The sequence below is a fragment of the Notechis scutatus genome, chromosome 3 (assembly GCF_049901735.1).
Source record: "Notechis scutatus isolate UNSWTSFEM ecotype Mainland chromosome 3, rNotScu1.2, whole genome shotgun sequence".
Taxonomy (NCBI): domain Eukaryota; kingdom Metazoa; phylum Chordata; class Lepidosauria; order Squamata; family Elapidae; genus Notechis; species Notechis scutatus.
The window spans coordinates 100,764,054-100,782,530 of NC_142011.1; the positions used below are offsets into that span (position 1 = coordinate 100,764,054).

Genomic DNA, 18,477 nt, shown 5'->3' on the forward strand with positions numbered 1-18,477 from the left:
TGGTCTCCTGAGGGATCTCCTCCCACATCTGGACTAAAGCATCCCCCAACTCCTGGACAGTCTGTGGTGCAACGTGGCATTGGTGGATGGAGCAAGACATGATGTCCCAGATGTGCTCAATTGGATTCAGGTCTGGGGAATGGGCAGGGCAGTCCATAGCATCAATGCCTTTGTCTTGCAGGAACTGCTGACACACTCCAGCCACATGAGGTCTACCATTGTCTTGTATTAGGAGGAACCCAGGGCCAACCGTACCAGCATATGGTCTCACAAGGGGTCTGAGGATCTCATTTTGGTATCTAATGGCAGTCTGGCTACCTCTTTCATGGAGGGCTGTGCGGCCCCCTAAAGAAATGCCATCCCACACCATTACTGACCAAACCAGTCATGCTGGAGGATGTTGCAGGCAGCAGAACGTTCTCCACGGCGTCTCCAGACCCTGTCACGTCTATCACATGTGCTCAGTGTAAACCTGCTTTCATCTGTGAAGAGCACAGGGCGCCAGTGGTGAATTTGCCAATCTTGGTGTTCTCTGGCAAATGCCAAACGTCCTGCACAGTGTTGGGCTGTAAGCACAACCCCCACCTGTGGACATCAGGCCCTCATACCACCCTCATGGAGTCTGTTTCTGACCATTTGAGCAGCCACATGCACATTTGTGGCCTGCTGGAGGTCATTTTGCAGGGCTCTGGCAGTGCTCCTCCTGTCCCTCCTTGCACATAGGCGGAGGTAGCAGTCCTGATGCTGGGTTGTTGCCCTCCTACAGCCTCCTCCACGTCTCCTGATGTACTGGCCTGTCTCCTGGTAGCGCCTCCATGCTCTGGACACTATGCTGACAGACACAGCAAACCTTCTTGCCACAGCTCGCATTGATGTGCCATCCTGGATGAGCTGCACTACCTGAGCCATTTGTGTGGGTTGTAGACTCCATCTCATGCTATCACTAGAGTGAAAGCACTGCCAGCATTCAGACGTGAACAAACCATCAGCCAGAAAGCATAGGAACTGAGAAGTGGTCTGCGGTCATCACCTGCAGAACCACTCCTTTATTGGGGATGTCTTGCTAACTGCCTATGCTTTCCACCTGTTGTCTATTCCATTTGCACAACAGCATGTGAAATTGATTGTCAATCAGTGCTGCTACCTAAGTGGACAGTTTGATTTCACAGAAGTGTGATTGACTTGGAGTTACATTGTGTTGTTTAAGTTTTCCCTTTATTGTTTTGAGCAGTGTAGTTTGCTTAGAACTGCATCAGGGCTATGAACTTTTTAAAACATGCAGTTGATAATGTATTAATCTGTTTTAAAGAAAATTGATTTATATATTTTCTATAGATTTGAGATATGGAAGCAAAAGAATTTGTAATATCAATCAGTCTTTGCTAAGGTGGAATTCTGTAGTTTTATTGAGTTTTAGCTTCTATTCCCCAGTGCATGTGGCCTCACAGATGATTATAAACTCTCTTTTTTTAAACCAATGCCTGTATGTGTACATTTCCAGTTAATTGTTTGAGGTATAACATTAAAATGTGATATATTTCTCAAAATATATTCTTGTACATAAAAAGTACAATAATTTAGCTGTGTATGTGTTTTGACTGCTAATATTCTTTGGTGGTCTGAGTCCCAGACCTATTTAACTTCTGAGTCCCAGCTATGTTGGCTAGCTGCTATCATATGTTGAGATTAAGTAATGGATAGAAGGATAAGAGGATTGATCAACACAAGCTACTCGTTGCTTGAAGGCCATTGTGCATATTTTCTCCTTCATGACTTATAACCCTTGCTCTCATGTATTCCCAAAATACATCAGAGACAAAGCAGCCTCCTCCAAACTAACAATTCTAGTTAGTCAATTAATACTTATAACCATAAGAGTAAAGTATTATGAATTATAGCTTTGAGAAAAATGAATGATTAAGCACTACTGATGTTTCATTGCAGAATGTGTATTTCAAGTTTGATACATTTCTTACAATTAATGCTTCACCAGTCAATTGGGCTATTCTTCCTCTGGGATTGTATTTTTTCAAGTATTCCATGTATCTCTATTACATTCCACAGGTACATCTATTAGTATTCCATGTATCTCTATTACAGACAACAGACTTTTTTCTGCTGACTCATTCCAATGGAATAAAAATAAATTATTTTGTCCTCAAAAAAACAATTATTTTGTCAAATTTTGCAAAATGTGGCCTTGTATTTTTCTCATCTTCTTTCACAGTTTTAAAAGATGCAACTTCAACGTTTAATTAACTAAATCAGGGAAAAACATTTTCTCCTGAACGCATGATAGAAATTGAAAATAAAACATCTCCCTAGAGTTAGTTTGAAAGATTATATAACTAGCTCTGCTACATTGTTTTTCTGTCTTTGATTAAAATATAATATAAAAATCTGTTAGCATCACCAATGAAAAGAATTAGCAAATTTTTAATGCAACATTTCTTTCTTTGTTCAGAACAAAAAAATAAAAGAAATGGTTTAACACCACTTTACACTTCATAGTTCTGCTTAAGATTACTTAAATTATGTAAGTCAAAGTTTTTTATGTGGTTTGCAAAGGGTTTTTTTCCTCAGTGGAGGCTGCCTTGCTTTAATTTTTAACATACAGTTAATATCAGTAACAAATTTCAAAGCCAACATCAATAAGAATTACTACCACTCAATTTTTCACTAAAAATAGACAACTTATCATTGGAACTTAGTTTTTATGTGATCACTAACAAAGCTAATATTCAATTTTCTTTTTTACAAAATATGGTCTCACATAAAAACCAGTTTGAACAAATATTTATGGATGAATAAACATATATCCAATGACTGTCCAAAGGTTAGACAATGTTCAATTATAGATTTGTTTTATCTCATTGGAGGTGCATGAAGAAAACAAACAAAGCATTCCATTGAACTATTAGCTATATTGAATTTTTTCACATGGAAATCACACATTAATAAGCTAGCATTGAGTTGAAATTTAATTGGCAGCATCCCACTTTGATAAAATGTAAAGACTTGTTCTAATTAAGAATGCCGATATATCTTTACAAACAGCTAACCCATTGTCCTTAAGTATGGGGCAATTATTTCATTGAATGAAGGCTGCTTTTATTTTTAAATGTTGAGGGAATACTTTTATATTTTGAGATGATCAATTGGAACTCATCTATTATGACAATTTGGAAGGAAGAAATAAGCCAGGAATAGGTAAAGGTTTGTGTCAATGGATATCTTTGGAATGTTGAAAGGATGTCTTGGGCCATTCACAAATAGCTACCATGATAGTCTGGCTTGTCACAAAACAGATGGCATTATGTGAGATAATAGTAGTTTTAGTTATCATTGTAAGAGGTACTTCACAATTATGAAAAGAGTTCCATAAAAGAGATGCTGTTCAGTGGTGGGTTTCAAATAATTTCACCACCAGTTCACCAAAAACGTGAGTGCATGTGGCTTCCACAAATGTGTGTGCACACGGCTACCACCACGCGGCGAGACTCAACCGAGCAGCCTTTTGGGACCTGCTCCCCTCCATCTCTGCTCTCCGGGGCAGCGGCTGTTTCTCTCTGCACTGCTGGGAGAGCGTTTGTGCAGTTTAGCAGTTGTGAGCTGCCACTTTCCTCTAAGTCCCATCCAGAAAGCACTGCGGCACAGAGAAGCAGCAGCTGGTGGTGCAATTTTCCGTGTTTTCAAACTGCACAGAATTTGGTAGAACTGGTCTGAACTGGCTGAATACCACCTCTGATGCTGTTATTTAGATCTTCTGCTACACTGAACATTAGCAAGGAACTGCATCTCTATGTGAACATAGCCTTTGCTGATATTGGGTGAAAGGGGATTATATTGTATTGTTTTTAATGTATTATTAGCAGTCACATCTGTGATTGCTAATAATAATGTATATTTGCAGAGCCACATTTGTGAGATGGTGGCCATATGCATCAAATTTGTATAATACTAAAACTTTTGATTGGGCAAACCAATGCATAATAGGGCAACAATTTTTGAACCAAGGTACCTCAGATGTGCTCATTTATAGAAATATCCAAAATCTGGAAGCCAGGTTTCTCGAGGGAATGAAATTTGGAGAAGATATGGCTGCTTCAGTGTGACTGAACTGCTATAGTCATATGATCTTCCTTTCCAATTTTCTGTGAAAATTTCCCGGTCAGTCTCTCAATCCCTTACTCCTTCACATAGAAATAAGGAAGGAAGATAATGACAGAAAGGAACAGAAGGAAGGACAGGGAAGGAAGGAATGAAGGAAAGGTGGAAGAAAGTAGAAAAAAGAAGGGTAAAAAGGAAGGACAGAGGGAGGAAGGAAGGAAGGAGTAATTGAGGAAAGGAAGGAAGATAATGACAGAGTGGCAGAAAGAAATGGTAGGAAGGAGGAGAAGGGAAGGAAAGAAAGATGAAAGGAAGAGTGGAAGAAAAGAAGGGATGGAGGGATGGAGGGGGGAGAAAGGAAGGAAGACTCAACAGAGCAAATCTAAACCTGAGACTCACTAGGCATCCTGCTGCATCAGCTAGGAAAACACCTTAGTGGGGAGGCTCTTATTTTTTGTTTAACTTTTTAATCCACCTTCATTATTTTTGTAAATAATTGAAGGTGATAAATATACCTAATATTCCTTACTCCTCCTAATTTTCCCACAACATTTCCCCTGTGAGGTGAGTGGACTGACAGAGATTGACTGGACCAAATCACCTGTAGGGGGAATTGTCTTTTTTAGCCTGATGCCTTAACCACTAGGTCAAACTACCTCCATTTGTATTAGGTTTCATCATGGATTGACAAGGGTTCCTCAGCAATCAAATTAATGTGAAAAATATTTTCTTACACTAGAGGAAGAGAAAGACAAACATAACCTCCTATAAAAGTAAGTAACTGTTTGCAAAATGTGTATACATCCTCACATATTTCCTTTGCAGAATTGACAACAGTTCTTTATTTCTATATCTCTTCTCTCCCAGTTACAATCCTTCCCTCACTTGATGTTCTTGTCCACTTGCATTTGTCATTTTTCATTCTTCTATCTGCTTGGTCTTCCTAGGTGAAGCAGTGGGCTGAACTTGCTAGAATAGAAATTCTTTTTCAGTTTCCAAAGAAATGAATCTTATTTCTCATGAGAAACAATAATGAGAAACAGAGGAAGCTCTTTCTTTCTTTAAGCAGTGATTTATTGGCATATGTTTTTAATTTATAGCCTGACTAATCACAAAATATTGCTCTATACTGCAAATTTTCAAATCAAGAAATAAATCCTAGGGGAAGCAGCTACACTCATCAAACAATTATAGATATACATGTATATATTAATAGGATTTTTTATATCACCCACTCCTGTTGCCTAATTTTTGCCTTTACCTTCAAGTCAGTTTCAATAGGAAAAAAAATAAGCTTAGCTATAAAAGACATCTTACACACTTGGGCCCCTTGAACTGTATTTTGACCCTTAACCAACGCTCAGTTCATGGAGGGGGACCAACTTTCAATAATTGTAAAGACTGTCATCAAAAGGAAAATCCTCTAATGTCTTGGATCTAAGCTATAGGCCAATGGACTTTACCATTGTTGATTTAAAAAAAAGGGGAGGAAGACAAAACAAAAACAATCAAGTGATACAATAAAATAGTATCACTGATTGATTGTTTTTGTTTTGTCTTCCTCCCTTCCTTGCCCTCTGAGTCTCAATTCCATATCGATAGAGCTCAGTTAGTAAGACACTAACAGAGTATGGATATGAACCCATTCTTCATCTGTAGAGCAACTGGTCCATATTAGTCTTTTTAAATGAATCTTACTTGCCATAAAAACTATTAACAGTTGCCCTTTCCTATATCATTTTATTAAGGAGACCCCAACATGCTTTTATAAACACCCTTTCTTAATTAGCAAATCCCTTCCTCATCATAAACTTTTCCAGACTCTTCTTGCTTATACAATAAATTCCTAATCCAACGTTCAAACACAGAAAATCAGAAAACAGTAACAAATAAGACCAAAACTGAATCTTTAATTCTTAGACTATCCATATTTTTCCATGCAATGTTTAGACTAATGTTCCTAATGTTGTCAAAGCATTAACTGAGCAAATGAAATTTCTACAACAAATAAATATGGTATGTATGTATATATGTTGTGGAAATATTCTGTTCACACAGACACACACACACACACACACACATACATAAACACACACACACATGCATACATAAACACACAGTGTGTGTGTGTGTATATATATGTATATATGTTTTCTTAAGTTTTCGCGGGTACTTACATGTATGGCATTCGGCTTTGTTCGGGTATTTTCCCACGTCATTGTAGTTGTTCTTTTAAAGTTGTAGCAACGTTTCAGCAGAATCTCATCTGCCATCATCAGGCTTCTGTATAGTGTTCGTCTGTGAGTCAGACTTTTACAGTGGTTTCAGATTTAAATTTGGGGCAGCCTATTGCTGTGCCAGAATGGTTTTTTCTTCATCCTGATTGGTTGGGAGTCTTGGTCTGTGTTTATTGGTCTTGGAGTTTGCTGTGTTCTGCTTGATTGGTGTTTCTAATATCTTCTGTCTGTTTTTTGGCTCTTTTTGTATCTTGATTGGCTGGCAGCATTGTGTTACTTTATTGGAGGCCTTTAGTGCAGCTTAGCTTCGGGTAAATGGACGGCTATCATTAGTTAGGAAGCTGGGTTTCATCTGGGTGCCTGGTTGGGGTGTGTTTGAGCTGGAGGTATCAGGGGGGATCTGTTTGTGCCCAGGTGTTTGCCTGGCTTGTGGTGTGGAGATTTTTTTGTTTGTGAGTGCAGGCTTCCAAATGATTGACAGCCTGGTGGAATCATCTCTTCTATTCATGCTTTCTGGTCTTTTTTCAACCTCCATGGCTTCTCTGATGATTCTGTGGCTAGGGTTTTCTATAGTGGCTAGGGTTTTGGTGCCATTGAAGTTGATGCTATGACCTGTGGCTTCCATGTGTTGGACTAGTGAGGAAGTGTGTTCCAGCATTTTTGTGTTCATCCAGGCAGGTACTTATTCTTCTATTGGTCTGACCAATGTATGTGGCTGGGTAGATAAAGATAAAATTGACCTGGAAAACCAAGGCATATACGAAGTCCCCTGTGCATCATGCCCAGCCACATACATTGGACAGACCAATAGAAGAATAAGTACCCGCCTGGATGAACACAAAAAAACTTCTCTGCTCTATATTCTCAAGATATTTATGTCAGGGGTTTTATATATTCTTAGAGAAGAAATTGAACTGAAGGATTATTCTTCCTCCTTTTCTAAATTGAGGGACTTTTGGGTGACTCTGATATCCAGCTCTTGAAATGTCTGAGCTTTTTGAAATATAAAGTATAGATGGTTGAATTTATGTCCTGAGCCCTTTTTATCTTTTACCGCTTGTTTGTTTCTCTGTCTTCCTGTTTTTGACAATTGACTGCGTTTCAGGTTTGATTATATTTAAGAAATAAACATCAAGCCATATTGTTGCAAGCTGCATTGAATGATACAGTATGTGTGCTAGACTTGGTTTGATTTGAACGTAAAGATGAAATTGGAGTGTGCCGAATGCAAGCAATGAAAAAAAAAATACTGTTTTCCCTTTCCACCCATATTCTGCCACAGTTTCTCAGGTTTTCTATCAGCGGTCTAGCTGCTATAGTCTGTGAAATGCCTTGACGAATGAGCTCATCCTGTATCTCATCTGACAGCCTCTCTTTGAACTGGTCACGTAAGTCACTTTCATTCCAGCCTACATCCTGAGCTAACAGCTGAAACTCAGCAGCACGCTGCCAGGGTGATGTGGATGTTACCCTGTTGTAGGTGACAGATTGCAGAGCTGGCAGCCATTTGCTTGACTAAATCCTCAAAGTTAGCTCTCAAGCATGCCACCGACTTAGTTTGGTTGTCAAATTCTGGTTTTATACCTAAAGGAGGAGTTGTCTACAATATCACTCCCTTAATCATTACATATTTGTTGGTTGGTAGGAAAGTCATCAAATCTCAATCAACTTGTCTTATCTAAATAATATATAGATCCCATTGGGTAAGGAATAGAGTAAATTGGGGGGTTTCCAGCATATCTATGACACAAGGACGCAGTTATTCAGTTTATGAATAACTCCAGCAGCCTCAGCCACAGAGATTCAAGCTAAGATATATATAATAATCTTTGGTTACAGTAGATGTGTCACCTACTGGACTATCTGGCTCATCTCATGGGCTTATGCATCCATTGGGTTACCACTGGTTTTGGTCCTATGGCAAGGTATTGGTCATTTGATCACCAATTATAAAGGGTGGTAGAACAACCTCATTTTATTCTTTGATATTTTGGAGTACCTTCCCAAAGCTGCAGGAGAGGACAAACAACCTATCAGGTTCTTCTAATCAGAGCTCTGCAGTTTCTACTCTTTTTTGTTTATTTGTTTCATTTTCTGGGATTGAACTCTGTCTTTTTGGGCGATCAGTTTTGAGGTTTTGTTTCTTTAATAATTAAAAATAAAAACGAAAAGCACATTGTGCATGGTAGGAAAGATCACATTCCACCTGGGCGGTCCTGCTACAGCAGATATTAAATCTGAAAGCCATGGTCAGTTTTCATGTTAGAATGAAACAGGGAGCCCCATAGATTGGCAAAAGGAATACATCAGGGGTTTCCAAATGTGACAACTTGACAATTTTAAGACTTGTGGACTTCAATTCCCAATTCTGGAGTACACACAAACATAAAAGCACACCTAGAAAAACAAACCCTCTTACCTTGCCTTTCCTCTCATCTCTAGTAATCTGCATCTGCAAACTTTAAAAAAAAAAATTGCTACTCCTGTGTGGAACAGAGTGAAAAACAAGTCCCTTTTGTAGAGACTAGAAGATTTTCCAAATAATTGCCCAGCATTATGTAAAATGCAGCAATCTATAATCCATTACTAGGTGCGGATTTAGGTCTATTTCCTGTCTATGAACAGTATTTCTATTACAGTGTTTTTTTTTCATTCTGTTAGCAATCACAACAGCAGCAACAGGAACAAATGATAAAGTATCTTCCAAATGATTCTGTCATGTTGGACTTGCTCCAAAAACAGTTCCAGGATTGTGGGTAATAGATTGAATTTATACATAAGGTAGGAACAATTGGATTTTCTACATAAGGTAGCACAATATAAAAGAAAAGCAAACATTATTTTTGAAGCTGTCATGGGTGGAAGGCAGAAAAGTTAGAAGAGAAAAAAAATAATTTTGCAGAATGAAATTTCTGCAGGGTTATACAGACATCTAGTGGCCCTGATAGAAATTTCACCTTGCAGTCCTTTAAAGTAGTTCTTAAAATGTTTTGCTCTCAGGACCCTTTTCTCTTTTAAAACATGTGGAGAACATCAAAACATATTTTGTTTGTATGGGTTATATATTTTTTTTATTTTTATCATATTAAAATTTTAAATTGACGTTTTCACTGCCACTATCACTTCTCATGACTGATGGGATTTTAATACTATATTATTTTTCAGCATAGCCTGGCAAAATAATTTTGGCTTTACAAATCTCTGTGTGGGTCTTAAGGGACACCCAGAGATCTTAAGACAGCAGTTAAAGAAACACTGTTTCAAAGGAAAGAAATCCAGTTTATGGGAACCTCATATAAAATATAACTTTGTTAGGTGTGTATGGATGTAATGTTCCCACAAACACCAGCCAATGTGATATCGTGCCTATATTTTGTCCCATTGAATGTTACTGTGGATGTTTATAAGTCTATTTGACCAAATGTTTGTAATGACCTCCTTGGTAAGTCACTATTTCTCTTCCTCAAAAGGCCTATTTTTCCCTGTTGACTTAGATGAGGTCCCTTGGTTTTAATGTCCTCCTGTAGCACCTCTGCCTAAACTTCTCTTTCTAACAATTTATCTATTTCTGTTGGTTTGAGTAACATTGTTAGTTCCTTGTGCAAGATTGCATTTTATGGGACACTTTCAGGAATTACGTACACTCTCAAGTCTATTTTTGGCAAAGATTTTCCAGTCAATCATCATCCCCTTTTAACAAGCTTGGAGGGTGGAGTTTGGGAAACTGAGTGGAGCTGAGTGTTTACTGGCCAGATGCCCTTCCTGTTGACAATGTGGAGGTTTTTTTCCAGCAGATATATTATCAGCATGTCCAGAGAGAGAAATATCTGCCTCTACTTAGGATCGAGCCTCCTGATTGTGAGATGAGAGTTCACCACACCACACAAAGATTTTCCAGTCAAAGCTGAAATATATTTAATGCTTGAAAACCATTGCTCGACATTTTAGAACTGGAAGTTCCCCTTGTTTTCAAGTTTGTTTCATTTTTTCAACTGTCATACAGATTTAACTGAAAACGAAAAGCATTTCCAATATTTTGTATAGTTTTTGCTATTGGTCCAAACTCTTAATGTTTACATTTACGTCCTCCAAGGAAGGAAAAAAGATATTTTTAATACTTTCCTCCAATTTCTCTATTTCTTGTACACATGTCTTAGAAAATCCAGTCCAAGAATGTGATCAGCAGGATATGAACATCTTTCTTAAAAAAGAAAGAAATAATGAAAAACTCACTATTAACTTTACTTTTCAGTAATGATATGTTTAACCTTGGGGAATAAACCAGAAAGAGTTTTCACAAATAAAAATAAACTATGCTAGAAATTTAAGCTCAGGAGGACAAGCTAACTGTCATTTTGATATAATATACTTGCTTACCCAGAGCTAACTGGGAATAAACTAAACAAATATGTTTGAACTTGGCAAAGTTATAAGACCAAGACACTTAAAGTAACAAAAATGGGTCAATAAGAAGGAAGGAAGGAAGGAAGGAAGGAAGGAAGGAAGGAAGGAAGGAAGGAAGGAAGGAAGGAAGGAAGGAAGGAAGGAAGGAAGGAAGGAAGGAGGAAACAATAACCTATTATTACTATTACTATTGCTGATAGCAGAGGGTTGAGTCTCTAAAAGAAGCATACTTGTGATTGATATGAAATACAGGACTATGGATTTTCTAACATTTGAAAATAGTAAACACTTATAAATATTGACAGATTTAGACAGATCTCCCCACATTGTAAGGAAGAATGTTGTGGATCAAAGAACAAGAAGTCTTTCAATTATGTCATAATGGGGTGGGTGACATTTTTAGGGGGTTGGAGGATAAATTTTATGACTTATTTCGGTATCCAGTGGTTCAGGACAGCATGACCACCAATGTAATCTTAGGAATTTTTGTACATGACACGGCTAGGTAACATTTATGTACAACCAGTGGTGGGCTGCAACTGGTTTAACAACCAGTTCTGTGAGCACGTGCACATGCGCACATGGAGCATTCAATAAAGAGCAATTCGAGCCTCTCCAGTTCACCTTCTAGCCTTCCCCAGTGAGTAGAACAGCTTAGTTCAAACACTTAGGATTTGTACTTTGCCTATAGAGACATCTATGACCCCCTACATAATCCCTACATGGCCCTATGGGAGTTTGACAACAGCTAATAGAATACATGTTCTTGTACAGGAACAGGAAGCTTAAGAGAAGGTATTAACCCCACCCCCATTTTCAACTCCATGTGGTCAGCTGCCCAGAATCACAAGTGCTTTGTGGTTCTCCTTCATCAATAAATGGACCCTCTTTCCAAACAACCTCCAGCCTCCATTTTGTCTCCTGTGCCTTTCTCCTGGCTTGGAACTGAACCAGATGGATATTTCTTTCCACAGGTGTTTTATCTTCTATATTTTGCTAGGGTATGTGCTTATATGTGTCTCTATCAATATCCTCATAAACACATGATGCAAATCCTTAAACATCTCTGCCGCAGTTGCGCAAGTAAGATGGGTAGTCTTGTCATTTCCCATGGAAAGCTACTTTCCTGCAGTCTCCTTATGAGGAGCAGTCTTCTGGAGCACATATGGGTGATTTCTTATCATCTCTTTATCTAGGGAGGTTCCAACAAATCAATCTAGTGACTCATTCCTTGGTCTTTGCCATGGTCATTAGATCACTTTCATAGAACTATCTTCAATTTGCCATACTTCCCTCAGAAGCCCAAAATGAAGCATCTATGCTTTGACTGGCAATTCCTCTAGCCAATCATGACATCTCTATTTGATGGAAATGTCTCCTAAATGTTCTTCCTAAAAGATAAATAAATGAAATAAAGCAAGAACAATTTCTTTTCTATCAAGGGTGAATTTAAAAAATACAGAATAAATTTTGACATAGTATTAAATAAAATATGATGAAAAATTACTCCAAAATACTCCATTGTTTGTTATAGTTCAATCTGGAGATCTAGTCCTGGCCTACCAGTTCAAAGTTTCTGTCTGACATGATGGCTTTCTTATGCATTACAACTATCTTTTGATTATAGTAGTTCAATTACAAGAACTGGATGAGAGATTTTCCTTTCTGAGGTAGAGTGTTCTCTTATATGAGCAATTCTAAAAGCTCTCCTGAGAGGTGGCAACTATGGGTTGCAAGAATGAGTTGAAGCTTCTCTTAAAATATTTCTCACATCCCAACAACCCAACTGGGGCTTACAGCAAAGTGTAAGACAATATAGACATAATATATTATAGCATTACAGCATGAACTGATTATTTTAAACGGCTTCTATTTTTTAGAGAAATATTCAACTAGTACAATCAGGAAGTGGGAATCAGGCTAATCCTTTAAATTCTGAGCTAGGGGACACTAAGTTCAAAAGAGGAAGTGAGCCAAAGAAGGCTGTCACCAAAATATTTCCTCTAGTGGTAACAGGCTAACAAGATAAATTATCAACGTAAATTATTCTGTCTTACTCTTTAAGATAAATCCATTCTCCCCTGATTCACATTTGTTTGCTCCCTCCAACTTAGTCATACTAGGATTTATACTACTGCCCCATGGCTTCAATTAAGCAAGAAGTGGCATTTGATTTGAAGCAAGTAGTTTAACAAAAATGTCTTAGATGGGAAATCTTGCAAGGGCTTCTTTGTGAGATTCCCATTCAAGGCTTTTGCCTCCCATTATTCAGGTTAACATTTAAGTATCTAAATCTGGATTCCCTGTGAGCCTTGTCCGTGAGCTTGCCAAATAGCTATCTTGATTCTCATGGCACCAAAGTAAGAATCTGCCTTTCATGGAATCTCAAAATAAGTTAGATGATGCCAATCCAAACATTTTTAATTGGTCTGGACATTATTGCCTAAAACACGAATTAAGTATAAACCAATAGAATAATTGTAGCATCATAGACATTTTAAACTTTGGAAAATTAGAGAGGTTTATTTGGTAACAAAATTTAGATCGAGCATAATAGAATGATTCAGTTTGAAAGAGAGTTGGTGGCACATTAAAAATGTGTATTTCTAGTCCTTTAAAAAAAAATTGATGTTTAAAATAGCTTCTAGTTTCATTGCAATTTATCTTATCAGGCCTCTTTCACACCTGGCTTTTCTTTCCTTCCCAGAGACCAATGCAATTGTGGAAAGGCATGAAAAACACCTGCATTCTATTATACATCAAACATATACAAATCCATTTTTGCACTCTATGCACAAGTTAGGAAATTAGAACTGGCAACATTTTTTTCAAATGGAATAGCTGCATTATTCAATCATGATAGCAAACACAATTTTCCTGCATAAGAAAAATCATGTAGATAGAAAAAGTAATGTTCCTTGCAGAGAATTAAGGACCTGCGAGACATTAGGAAACTCTACAAAATTAATTTCCATGAACATCTGGAGAAATGACAGTAATTAAATTGATGCACACTCAATTATATGTGAGGAGAACAGGTGTATCTATAATTTTGCTTCTTCAATCTGATTTTGCTTTAGAAATCAAATCATCAGTATCCAAAAACTCGAGCCTCAAAGTCATAAAGAGCCACACTTACAATGTATTTCTCATGTTTCAGAAGAAGGTCCTTCAGAACAAGCATACTGATAACAGATTCCAGGAAGAACACCATTTTTCTTTCTTCATTCTCCCACTGAATGACCCTTAGATGCCTTCTTGTGTTTGAAGGCATCTAAGTGAATGTTACAGTATAACTGGTTTAAGCATGATTTATTAAATTTCAATTAACTATGCCATAAATCATGGTATAAAGCATTTAAGATTAATCTATACATTTAAAGATTAATTCTGCAAATCCTGTAGCCCCAAATGGCTTGGAATTATAGGTTAACAATAGAGATTGGGATGCCAGCTGAATCCTTGTGTTTTCGTACTTTTACCTCTTATTTATCAGTAGGCTTTTTTCCTTAACTTAAAACATTTTCTATTATTCTTTTTATAATCTTGCTGCTTTTTTTATTATGCTAACCATTCCCTTTTCTTTTCCCTAGTCCAGCCTTCATATATGCTTCTTATCTCTCTTCTGTCCTATGCATAGGTGCAGCTATGTGTGCCTGTCTCACATGCCCACACATCTACATTTTTTGGATCTTTCCCAAACCCAGTTTCATGTCTTCCCTTCCTACTCTTAGAAGCAAATTTCCTCCCTTCTATATCTTTGTTTCCTTACTTGGTCTGTACCAAAGCCCCTTATTTCTGCCTCCAATATTTATATATTGTTAAAAATTCTTGTGCCTGTTTGTTTGCAACTTTCAGTTAGGCAAAATTGGAAGATACAGCGGGGCAGTAATTGTTAAACCAAGGTAAGTCAAGTGGACTAATTTCCAGAATGAGAGGACCCACGATTCCAGGATTGAAATTTTGGGAATGTTGTAGCCATTGCAGCTTCTGATTACACTTTCCAGAAACCCATAGGTTGCATGGCATAAGGGAAGATGGAACGGCCATATCCCAACCCTCTTTTTTGCCTTCTTCTGGGCCCTACATCCATTCAGCTGGTGTCAAAGCCCAACGATGAGTGGCATTTGGCTGCTTTGAAATAAAAAATGAAATATGAAATATCTTAATGAGGGGGGACAGTGAAAAAAAGGACAAGGTAGCAACTCTGATACCTGGTGGTGAGGAAGGGCTGGCTGGGGGGGCAACAATGGTGGATAGATGACCCCTCCTTCCTCCAAGGAGGGAAGGGACCCTTGAGGAACACCAGGAAGGGGAACAGGGGTGCAGTTTTCCTTATAGTTCATAGCTCCCTTTGTTTCCCTATCTCTCAGCAAGTGGCAAATAGTTCCATGGATCATCTGGGGAAGAGGAAGGCATGATTTCCAACACATCCTACCAGCTTCCTGCAAGCAATGTCAATGGGATAGTTTGAAAGAAGCTGGAAATATCTCCCACTCCTACTGCTTTTTTTGCCACCTGTGATTATTTTTTCTGTTTAGGTAAGAATGACCCAATTGGACACGGGCTGTCTAGCTTATCTATTTACCAGACAATCCAAGGTTACCTTATCCTATGCTATTAATCTTCCACCTACTACAGGACTGTGCAAAGGCACAAGTTGACTGTCTTACTACTGGCAAACACCTATCAGTTTCAATATACTATATTTATTTCCAAACTCTCCTGCATCTTTCTGGATTATATCTATTTACTCAGAAATGCACTCACACTTCACCAGAATTTACCCTGTATTCTACCAAGCAATAGCTCCTGCCAAATATCATGAAAGTCCCGTCAAAGGGAATTTCTTAGCATGAAAAAAATCCCATCCAACTATAGAATTATGAGGGTCCAGAAATGTATAGTCCCTGGTATTTGTTCACACTATCTGGCTATTCTGTCTAAACTAATGCTAAGCTGAAGTTTATGTCAACCATTTTGTATCAATTTGATGGAAAATAATGTATTTTGATTCTCCATCTCCACATACAGGTTGGTGAGATGATCTCAGCTACCATATGGATTTTTCTGGGTTAGAAGGGGATCTGGAAATTGTACATGAGCAAACTCTATAGGGATCTGCAGATTTCATGTTCCAACTATATCTCAAGTGAAGTTATAAGACTGAAGACTGATAGAAAAAGTGTGACACAGGAAAATAAAATATAACCTACTGCCTTAGTCATTGCTCAACATGGTAAGCTTCAAATTTCTTTGAATCTTGCCTGCATATGTAGCTTTTTTTCTTTCCTTTTTAAAAAATTATAATTGGTCAATATAGAAATAAACAATAAGGAAAATAAGAACTTTAACACAAAAAATATCCACATGCTGTTTCCTATTTTCAAACATAACATTCTAAAAGTTGTATAATTTGTTTCTACAAACTTGCCCTTATCAGAGTTCTGTTAACCTTTAAGAAAATAAGTCAATTTTACAAGCAGTGGTGATCCCCCTATTTTTCTATACCCATCTCTATATTTAGGTGCTTTCACTGCTTCAAATGTTGTACAATATTTAACTTAACTGCTGTTAGTAAGATTGACATAAATTGTGAATATACCTGCTGTAGTTTCTATCAACCAGAAGGTGAACAATTGCTGGTAATTGACAAATCCGATGTTTCTTAAATAGTACATAATGTACCATTCAAAAATAATATAATATCAGTTCGTGACCAAATAGAAGGAAACTTCTATTTTGAATGATTGACATTTCCATCAATAATTCTGACCTTCACTATGAATTTTATTTCATTTACCTGGCTGAATTGCCACTGTTAGAAGCACCCCATCAGGAACGGCAAAAGCATTTTGAGAATGAGATTTAAAATAAGCCTCACTCACAAATATCAATTTCAGGAAATTGGCAGACAAATTTTGGCATGCTATTCAATAGATTATTAAGGAAATACAAATGGATCAAGCTACGCCTTTATAGCAGGTTTAGAATTGTAGTTTACTGTGAAAATGAAACTTATTGGAAGCTTATTGATTTATTTTTCTTGAGGATCAGCAGTAATCTTTTCCTTTCATGACATCATCTATTTTCATGATCTAGAGTTGTTTCTAAGCAATAAACCTATTCTATACCTCCATCTCCTGCACATATATAGACATATACACATTCAAGGGGCCTAGAATTCAGAATCAAACTACTTTCTCTTTGCTCATAATGTAGTCAATCCGATAAGGCTCCACTTCTTAGACTTGGCATAAAAATATAATAATGAATAAGATAAATAATGTTACTGCCATTTCATAGTGCTTGTAATCTGCTATGGGAGGCAAGCACTTCACCTTAGGAAATGATGATGGATCTTAAACTATTTTCCATTTTCTTAATCAAGGACATTGACTCTTGTAAAGTCACAGAACCAAGATGAAGGATGCAGATTAACAGGCAAACTTTATGGTAAAACAATAGAAATGTATAACAGTGGAATATCTTCATCCGATTCCATTTTGAGCCCAGTATCCTGTGGATACTCAGCAGATATTAAACAATTTTTGTCAGGGTGTTAACATTCCAGCTGCTTTACTAAGACCCCTCTATGAGGCCACCCTGTGATTTCGTACATAAATTCTATGCATTGTTTAAAGATCTGTCAAATCTATCACGCACATAATATAATAAAATTAACCCACTTGTTTTCAGTGATGCCAAATGTCTGGACCAACATTTCCTTAGACACTTTGATTTTGTCTAGAAATATTTAGCATTTTATTAAAAGGATACAAATCATTCTACGCATGGGTACAGCTGTTAAATACTGCATCAGTTTTGGGCCAAGGGAAATTGAATCAGACTTTGGGCCTCTCTGTTTATATATTTACACCAATTTTTCTGCCAAGCAACCATAAGAGATAAAATAAAACAACTAAATCTGACATTTAAAACATTACAATGAAACATTGGAATTAACTTAGATGTACAAGCTGAACATCCCCTACAGCTGTAGAAAATCTAAACACTTTTTCAAAGAAATAAAAGGGATTGAAACATGGGTTGCAATTGTGCTGCAAGCTAAAATCCATTTTTGAGCATGTATCATGGTACGAGATAGGCCTTAGGTTACAATTGCTCACCATTGCTTTTGTCAGTTTAGTCCTTTCCCCCTTACCTGCTCTGCACAGACTACTCTGCCCAAACATAGTTTAGAAGAACATGCATGCCAGAATTTGAAGAATATTCATTCCTCCAATCTCAAGAAAAGTACTCCCGAAAGAGGTCTTGAAAGGGCTTTGTCTTATTGTTCTGTATTGTCTATATGTGAGAACCTCAGTGGAGTCAAATTTGTACATTGCACTAACCGCAATTGGTTTTAAACCATGCTACTTCACAGATAATACTGAGCTATAAGCCATGGTTTATAAACCAGAATGGTTTGATTCACAGAACACATAAAACCCTAAATGAATGAATGAATGAATGAATGAATGAATGAATGAATGAACGATCCTCAAGTATGAGCCACAGAGTTGGCAACATTAGGTGATAATATTGTTATATTTTATGGGAATCCATTATATTGGAAACAACTAGGAACTTTAGCAAATATTTTTTTTCCAGAGGAACAAACTGGAGACCAGCTAAATGCCACATGACCTGTAAGAATTTAAGACCAGTTAGATTTAGGGAAGGGACCTGGAACATGTTCACCCTTTTTGACTGATGAGATTAA

The 18,477-nt window shown here is 37.3% G+C and overlaps 1 long non-coding RNA gene across 3 annotated transcripts in view; it reads left to right on the forward strand.

Annotated features, from left to right (window-relative positions):
- The window catches only part of LOC148131300 (uncharacterized), a 131,384-nt gene that overhangs the window by 102,507 nt on the left and 10,400 nt on the right, over positions 1-18,477 (forward strand). For 2 of the 3 annotated variants that reach the window (XR_015748710.1, XR_015748711.1), the window contains exons 1-2: positions 14,409-15,292; positions 15,786-15,990. This is a non-coding gene — a long non-coding RNA (uncharacterized LOC148131300). Of the gene's footprint in view, positions 1-14,408; positions 15,293-15,785; positions 15,991-18,477 lie in introns of those variants that run through there. The other variant, XR_015748712.1, reaches the window with a different exon arrangement.